This window comes from Octopus sinensis, linkage group LG10 (genome assembly GCF_006345805.1).
Source record: "Octopus sinensis linkage group LG10, ASM634580v1, whole genome shotgun sequence".
NCBI classification, from domain to species: domain Eukaryota; kingdom Metazoa; phylum Mollusca; class Cephalopoda; order Octopoda; family Octopodidae; genus Octopus; species Octopus sinensis.
In genome coordinates, this window is record NC_043006.1 from 81,851,350 (window position 1) to 81,861,103 (window position 9,754).

A 9,754-nucleotide genomic window follows, 5' to 3' on the forward strand; every position below is an offset into this window, starting at 1 on the left:
GTGACATTGGTAATGATCATGCTCGAATGGTGCCCTTTTACATGCCACGGGTATGGAAGCCAGTTGGCTGCTCTGGTAACGATCACACTCGGATGGTGCTCTTGGCACCCTACTAGCACAGGCACAGGTGCCAGTAAGGCGACATGCAGGCTATTTGTCAATGTATTTGTAAATCTATTTATCTAATTTATTTCACTCAGATGCATATTCATTTGGTAAAATAAAATAGGGACATTCTTTATTCACCCCCTAATCGAATTAATAGTTTGTAATACCTACCTTTAACAATAAACGATGGGCTGGGCATGAAGACAGGAAAGGGGATAGAACATGGAACAGATTAATGGTAAATGGGAACTGGGTATAACCCCCGCTTTCCCAGTATTACTGGTCAACTTATCTATTTTACTCAGAAGCATATTTGTTTGTTAAAATGATATACTCTCTTACTCGCTTCAATCATTTGACAGTGGCCATGCTGGAACACCACCTTTAGTCAAGCAAATCGACTAAACCCTTCAAGATGGTACTCCAGCTTGGCTGCAGTCCAATAACTGAAGCAAGTAAAAGAATGAAAGACTGCAAGTCTTACATTAGAGAACATTGAATCAAAGGCTTAATTTTCCTTTTTACATTTAGAGACAAATATTTAAACCACTGTCTTAAGAGAGATGAGAAATAAGACTGAATGACATTTATGTCTTTCTAAACAGTATAAGCAATACATATAAAGTCGCAACAGCTACTTCCACCTTGGAATGCAAACCACACTTTAGCTCTCAGCATCCCACAGGTTTGAGTTTTTATTCAATGATGTTTATAGACAAGTAAGAGCATTGAACTGAACAAAAGAAGAACTAATATCTACTCTGAAGTACTACATACATACACACACACACACACACACACATATATATATATATATATATATATATATATATATATATACATATATATATATGACCGCTCATTCTTACTTAATACAGACAGTGAGTGTTGCAAAGGTCACCGGCCCAGAATGGTTTATTTTCATTAGGGATAAGTAGTTACAAATGTGACAACATATAACTGCACTCATACTCTCTCTCTCTCTCTTTCTCTCTTGCTCCTCTACCTCTCACACATTTATAAACCAATCAATAGAAGTCTACTTTCTTTAACCATTTTAATACCAAACCACCTGAGACTAGCCCTGGTTCTACAATACAAACGTCCTGTTTCAGATTGACCTAAACACCTTCCATGAAAATTTCATAATAAAGTATGTTGTAAATTCTAGCTTAATAAAACCTAAGTTATTTTTCCTAAATTCTTCATAATTTTTAAACATTAACTGAAATGAAGGTGGTGTATTTTAACAGAAATATTGTAACAAAAGTGTTAAAGTGTTCAGAATTAAAATCTTCCTTCAAAATTTATGTTCCAAATATCAGATTAAAATGACTAAGTTATTTTGCTGAATTCTTCATTATTTTCAAGCATTAACTGAAATGATGGCAGTGTATTTCATTCAGAATCTTGTAATGAAAGAGCTAACCATTGAGTCATGGAGTCTCTAATCAACCTTTTTTTATAGAGAGATCTTTTCAAAGAATATTCCACACAATATCCCCCATTACATATCAATATTCAATCCAGTGCCATGTAGACCAACTGAAAGGTTAAAATGCAGGGTTTAAAAAAATTAATATTTGTATATCAATAAAAATGTACTTTATAGATGTGTAAAATGGACAAATTTAGAAACCAATTCAAAACTCAAATACCAATCAAACTCAACAATTAAAATACAACACACCTCAATAAACTACTTAACAACAATTCTGTACATTTTTGGTAAGTGGGAAATGTCCCACAGTTTTGAAAAAATAGGGATCACAATTGAGCCTCAAATAATGTCCATGAATAATTCAAGTAGTTCTCTTTTCAACTGCATATCAGAAATTGGGGAAAAACTGCAAGATTTTAACCCTTTTGTTACCAAACCAACTGAGAATGCTCCTGATTCTAAAGATACAAACTTCATGTTAGAAGGTGATCTAAATAAAAACCTTCCAGCAAAATTTCGTGAAAATTTATGTTCTAAATACTGGGTTGTCCGGAAAGTTCATGCTGATTTTTAAAGGAAAGAAAAAGGTCAATAAATACTTGCCATTACATTTTTAATCAACCAAATATGAACCATTTTGTTGCATAATGCATCTCCAGCTTTCCTTTAACTTGAAAATACCCTCTTCCCAGAATTGAGGTGGTTTCATGGTAAAGAATTCATCAAGGTACCTTGTTATGTCTTCCAAGGAATTGAAATTTTTATCATTAAGACTATTCTGCAGAGACCTGAATAAGTGGAGATCCGAAGAAGCAATATCTGGTGAATATGGAGGGTGGGGTAACACATCCCAACCGAGCTGCAGCAATTTTTGTCTGGTTCCCAAAACATCAAGTGCTGAAAATGAACTTTCTTATCTTCCATTTTAAAGGGTTACAGAATTAACACAGGTTATAGGAACATAAACCTTCTTCCATGAAAAGATAGCTTAAACTGTGCTCTAAATGGAGGTGTAGTCAAATCCTATTTTATGGACTCAAACATGTTCTAAAATAAGTCGAAAGGTAAGCTACTATAAATTGGCATGAACTTTCTGGGCAACTCAATACAAGCTTCATAACAACAAAGTTATTTTACTAAAGTATTCATTCTTCCCAAAATTAATTGAAACAAGGCAATGTATTTCCACAGAAATGTAGTAGCAAAGGGGTTAAAGTGATTTAAATTAAAATATTCCATCAAAATTTCAAGTTAACTTATGTTCCAGATACAAGAAGGTTATTTTATTAAATTCTTCATTTTCAGAAAAAAATATTGTTACAAACGAGTTAAACTGATCAAAAGTAAATTTCGTGTAAATTTAGGTTCAAAACACTAGATTAATGATAATCCTTTCTACTATAGCCAAAAGGCCTGGAATTTGTGGGGAGGAGGATAGTTGATTACATTGACCCCAGTACTTTACTGGTTCTTAATTTATAGACCCCAAATGGATGAAAGGTAAAGTCAACCTCGGTGGAATTTGACAAAGTTACTTTACTGAATTTTTCATTATTTTCAAAATTGAAATTAAGACAGTGCATTTCAACAGAAATATTGGAACAAAAAGATTAACTTTGAATTATTATTATCCCTAATTTTATGTTTGACAACAAATTCTTTTTTCATCAATAAAGGTTTCCAATTCCTTGTGAGCTGCGTAAGAAGAGATAGCATGAACAACTTGATGTAGATAATTCAATTAATGTTTCTTTCCTCATACACAACATGAAACAAAATCTGTCCCCACACACACCAAAGTAGAAAAATGGTGTTGTATATCAGTATTAAACATTATCCAGTTATTGGATAGATTATGTTTAAGGTAACAAACTCACATAACAACATTCTTGTAATAAATGATTTGAGAGAGAGAAACAACAACAAAGTTAATTCAGTCAAACACAAATGTTTACTTCAACAGTAGGCACTAAACTAGTGGATATGAGGACTTTCACAGTAACATTTGTATGAAAGTCAACAAGAGAGTTCAAAAATGATTTTAGTTCATAATTCTTTCTTTTTTTTTTAAAGTTTACTCTTTGATTACATTTTGACCACAATATGTCAATATAAAGAACACAAGGTAACTTACCTCAAGAATTACCATCCCATAGAAAGGATATCGCATTTTTTATTTTTATTATCATTATTATTATTAAAAATATTATATTAAAGTATTTCACTGAATTACAGAGATAATTTGATTTGGATTCAAAATATAACAAAAATTTCCTTGTTTCAAATCCATAAAGAAGAAAAACAAAAACAAAAAAAGAAATAAAAAAGGACACCCTGGCACCTACATACAATGCTCATTGCTTAGAGTAGAAGTTCCAGTTTGACAATTTTTATAAAACAGTAATCTTGTAACATGACATTAAAGGATAGATATGGTTAACAAAAAAGCTGATGATATGATAAAATATTCTGATACAGAAAACAAAATGGTATGAAATGGCAGGATATGCCATGCTGCATTGAAATATTTATTAATAACATTAGTTTCCTAGAGACTAAGACATAAGGCTGAATTTACTTTGTTCTGGGGAGTGGTAGGAATATTGGATTGAATCAGCTCCAATATGTGTGTGTAAGTATTTGCGTATTTGTGTGTGTGTTACAGGTACTTAGAAAATCAGAGAAGGAAGGCAAAGTGCTACCTAAGTGAAATTTCAGTTGTGAATGTAGGATGATGAAAGTAAATGCTACAATGTATTATCTCATATAATACACCAACACTTTAGTCATCTCACCACCAGAGTACTTTAGAATTTAGCAGGTTTTGTTTTATGAATTATATATATATATATATATATGTATATATATAAATTTAAATTTAAAATGAGGCGAGAAATTAGATATTAATTCAATTAACATCGATTTCACACCAGTGGTCTAGCATATAAAAAAACTGAAGGTTCAGTAAAATTGTATTATATACATATTAGAGGGAAACCACTGTGTCGACACCCTTATGCTAGAAATAGATCTGCTATGGTCCTACTATAGTGGTAGGACCATAGCGGATCTATTTCTAGCATAAGGGTGTCCACATAGTGGTTTCCCTCTAATATGTATGTATATATATATATATATATTATATTTATTTATTTATATTTGTTCAACATTCAATGTAACAAGTAGAAATATAAAGTGAGAAAGGGGGAAAAAAATCCATTTAATAATCAGGAATCAAAACCTACATTTTTTTTTATTCCTTTATTCCAAAGATGAATTTGAGCTCTCTCTACCAATTTGTAATACTTTCATGATGCAAGGACGACTATTGAAAAATATATATTTTTATAATCTTTCTCTCTGTCTGATCAGAAAATTGCCTTATAAATAGCACATGGAAACACTCACACTCCAAAATATAAACAAATACACATTCAAACTAACCAAAAGTCATATGCGTTAACGAACCGAGACAGGTGGTTCTTTGCAGCATCATATACAGGAAGGGTGATGTGTACATACAATTAACTTTTTTGTGTCAGTTTTATGAAAGTACACAAACATGCAAAAACATGTGAAATGATATTTGCATAGAATTTGTAACAGCTAATTGGTAATTAATCAAAATTAGGTCATTATATTGTAGGAAACTGCCTATATGTATGTGTATGTGTGTGCACCCAGTAATGGATCCAGGCATGGGGTTTCAGGGATTTTGAGGAGCATGGAATAACTTTGTAGCTCCTAGAGTTCCCAAGTTTACTCTGACCTCGAGTAATAGCACCTGTTAGGGTCCCAGTTATGGGTTAATTAGCATGTGAACCACTGGGAGTGAAGGACACCTAGTTCTGTTTAGAAATTCCTTCTACAAGAAGGTAAACTTATACAAAAAAAAAAAGCGAAAAAAAAACTAACTGCTTAGTGTGCTGAAGAGTTCATTGCTGTGAAACACTTTATCCATTCAAACCAAATTCATACACAGGAACTTCTTGAACTCTCAGAACATTTGTACACATTTTATGGTGGCGAGCTGACAGAAATGTTAGCGTGCTGGGCAAAATGCTTAGTGGTATTTCATCTGTCTTTACGTTCTGAGTTCAAATTCTGGCCATAGTCGACTTTGCCTTCCATCCTTTAGGGGTTGATAGATTAAGTACCAGTTGCATAATGGGGTTGATCTAAATTTCGGGCCTTGTGTATAAAGTAGGAAAAAACGTTTGTACAGTTTTGGAAGTGGTCTTACTTGGTCACAAGTTGACTTCCAGCATAGACACACACATATATATATTACATACTTTATATATACACACACACTTACATAAATATATCTATACATACCTCTGAGTGTACACACACACATATATAATATACATGTATCTCTGTGTAGTTTTTTGTATATGCATGTTTGTGAATATATATATATGTATGAATCTCTTTTAATGCTTTCAGAATTGATAAATTTTGGGATTGTATTAGCTTATGGCATGTAGTTGCAGCCTAAATTCTAGTGTTGTGCAATCATTCCTATCTTACATATATTTGTATTTCATGGAATCTAATTTGATTCTTGTCAAGAGTTTCCTTTAAAATGTGCATACATGCAAGTGTATGTTTGTGTGCACATATGTGTGTGCATATGTATTTATGCGCATGTATATATATATATATATATATATATATATACTTAGGCACAAAAACACAAATACACACACATGCACACTTATATAAATGTATATAAGTTTACATGGTTATCTGTCAGCATATATATGAGTATGAGTATACATATAAGCACACACACACAAGCATACATATATGCATGTATGTATGTACATAAGTATATATATTTACTGATATAGCTTCAATTCCATCATTAAAATTTTACATTCAAACTACTGACCACTGGCATACAAAGAATGTCTACACCATAAAATCATAAAGCCCTTCCCTAAAAGTTTTGCTACTTCTAATATATCAATTGACCATATATCATATCCCAAGGCATTAGCAGCCTCAAGCATATAAATGAATATACTTCCAGTAAATTCTTCTTTACATATTTCCTGTTGATGAAATCTGCTCTTTTATATGAAGCTATATCACAATAACTCATAGTTATATCAAACCACAGTGTGTAATATATATACACACACATGCATGCATATATGTGCACACACACGTATACATATATATACATACACATATGTAAATACATTTATATATTATATTTATATACATACACAAATACATTTATATATATATATATATATATATATTATATATAACAAAATATATTTATATGTATATATGAATATATGAACATACATACAGACACACATGCATACACTATATATTATTTTTGATAAGTAAGAAAGAAAAAAAAATCAAAAGAATACATAGCAATCAATACAAAAATTTAGAGCACTGTATGTATATATATATTTATCTGTGTATATGTATGTGTCTGTGTATGTATATAAGTGTTTGTGTATATAATATATATATATATATATACAAATGTTTTAACCATTTCACTTTACAACCCAGGTATACATACTGATGAAATATAGGAAATGAAAAAGAACTTGTAGTAAAGACAAGTACAATTCCAGGCTGAGAACAGAATGGAAAAAAGGCAGTCTGGCAGATTGCAATATATTAGTACTTTGTTGGGGCAGTAGTGATGGTTGAGGGGATCACCAGATCAAAGAAACAGTTAAGAAGGTGAGGGATGGAGATGAAGTATGAGAGAGGTTTATTTCATAAATTTGAGTAAATATCCAATTTAAATTAACAACAATAACAAAATAATTATCATCATCGTCATCATCATCATCATCATTATTAGCAAATTCATGTGCTCTTTCTCAACCTCCATATTGCTGGCCACCACCAGAATTTATATGCATGTGAAAATGACTGGATGACTGAGAAGAAGAAGGGAGATGGGGGCCAGGGGTGAAGGGGACATGTCCATCCTTCCACACTGCACTCCATGCGATTAATCACTGCGTATTAATATGTGTAGTATGGTCAGTAATTAGATAGCGGCAAGGCATATCTGGAACAGTTGATCTGTGGAAGTGCAGCCAGCCATTCGGACAAGTATTTTATGTGGCACAAGACTGGTCAATCAAAGGTGACCCTGTGCTACATATCAACAACAATAACAACAACAGTGTCAACATTAACAATATCAAAATAGAAAAGGCACCTAAGTTAAATTTGAAACAAAGAACAACACTCACTCCCACCGCCATGCCCTAATACTTAACGATACAATGCAGTTAATTACATCACTAATCAACTGAGTAGTTGATTCAAAACAAATGCTATATGTATAGCTTCACCATATAACATATTTGAAGTGGAATGAGGTAGTTGCTACTCCTTGTTATTAATTATATAAAGTACTGATTTCAAATTGTAGCACAAGGCCAGAAATTCCAGGGAAGGGGCTAAGTCGATTATATCAACCCCAGTATTTGACTGGTACTTATTGTATTGACCCTGAACGGATGAAAAGCAAAGTCGACCATGGTAGATTTTGAACTCAGATCATGAAGATGGACAAAATGTTGCTAAGCATTTTTCCTGGCATGCTAATGATTCTGCCAGCTTAATTAATTATATAAAGTATTATGTAGGGATCGTTATAATTTGTAGTTCTTTATTTTTATTTATTTTTATTTTTTAATCTTTTCCTTTCAGTGATAATTCCAATCAACCTATTCTGCATCCATCCAACCTCCAGAAAACTTAAGGGAAATGTATTGTAAAAGGGTGGAAGGGTGGTTTAGGGAAATAATAAATAACTTTACCTCATTATTTCTGTAATGCAAAAGAGTCTGACAGGGTGTTTCAAAGAAGGGAAGAAGAAGAAGAAAGAAACAAAAATGGGAAGTGGCAATGTTCATGTTTTTTTCAGCAGCATTAAGAACCTATGTATATAGGCTAGACAGACATGAAGCAGTTCCAAGAGAGAATCAGGCCAAAATATCAAAGTCTTAGTGTCATCGAGAACTCACCATGAACCCAGACACACAGACAGACACACACACACACACACACACACAGACAGACACACATGCATGCTCTTCAATGTGTATGAATGCCTTAGTTAGGCATAAGGCCACAAATTTTATAAAGCAGAGAAATGAGATTGTGAGTCTTTCATCCCTTTCTGAAGAAGTGCTATAAGCAACTCCATAAGCAAGGTAAGATTTCTTCAAATGGAAATCGAAACTGCCTTATGATGTTCATTTATTAGAAGCCACTTTCTGTGCCTTCCCTTTCTTTCATTTATTATTTAGTTTCATAAAATGGTATAGAGCTCTTGGCAGTTACATAAAAGCCCTATTTTTTTTAATTTATTAAAAAACCTTTTTTGAACCAGTGAAATTGATGCAGCCTGAACTTTTGTAAGTCAGTGTCTGAAGTTTAATCTAATGCTTATCTTGAATCTTATAAGCTCATTAAGCTGATGCAATAAATGACTGAAAGCACAAGACTTACTCCCCTGGATGCAATACCAGTCCACCACAAGGTTAACTCCCAGCTACTGCTGGTACTCATTTCTGCTAAGCAGACTAGGTGAACATGGAATGAAGTGCCTTGCTCAAAGACAAATTGTGTCACCTGGTTTGGGAACTGAAGCCTCTAATGTATTGTCATAAGCTCGATATCCAAACCACTAGGTCACGTGCCCATATGAAGAGATGGTGAGAGTGAGTGAATCATCTTGTTGTGATGGGAGTGATGCAAAAAAGCAAAAGTGTTCTGAACTGGGTCCTGGGTTAGAGAGCTCACTGTTCCAATAAAGAATTTCAATGTGGCTCAAAATCATGAGATCAAGAGAAAGATCTAGAACGAGATCAAGAGAGAGTGGGGAGAGGAAGAAGCAGCAGCAGCAGCAGTAGCAGCTATGGGAGTTGTCAGGTTATTCAGCAGATCAAATGTACTGAATAACTTTTGTAACAATGGACATAGCTAAAGGAACACTCTCAGACAGAGAATTACACACACACACACACGAAATAATTCATGTATATGACAAAATAGCTTATGTTTGGATAGAGTCAGAGCTACATTCATACAGACACACATACACGAAATCTGACAGCTACATGTATGTTGGAGTGGTGGAAAAGTTACAGTACGCACGCATGTATGTGTACATACATGTAAGTCAACAAATATTCATGAATA

The 9,754-nt window shown here is 33.1% G+C and overlaps 1 protein-coding gene across 2 annotated transcripts in view; it reads right to left on the reverse strand.

Annotated features, from left to right (window-relative positions):
- Positions 1 to 889: 889 nt before the first annotated feature.
- Positions 890 to 9,754, reverse strand: part of LOC115216707 (alkaline ceramidase 3) — a 343,156-nt gene continuing 334,291 nt past the window's right edge. Inside the window, exon 13 of one of the 2 annotated variants that reach the window (XM_036506853.1) lies at positions 890 to 924. The gene's annotated coding sequence lies outside the window, so the exon portion shown is untranslated. The remainder of the gene's footprint in view (positions 925 to 9,754) is intronic. The other variant, XM_029786241.2, reaches the window with a different exon arrangement.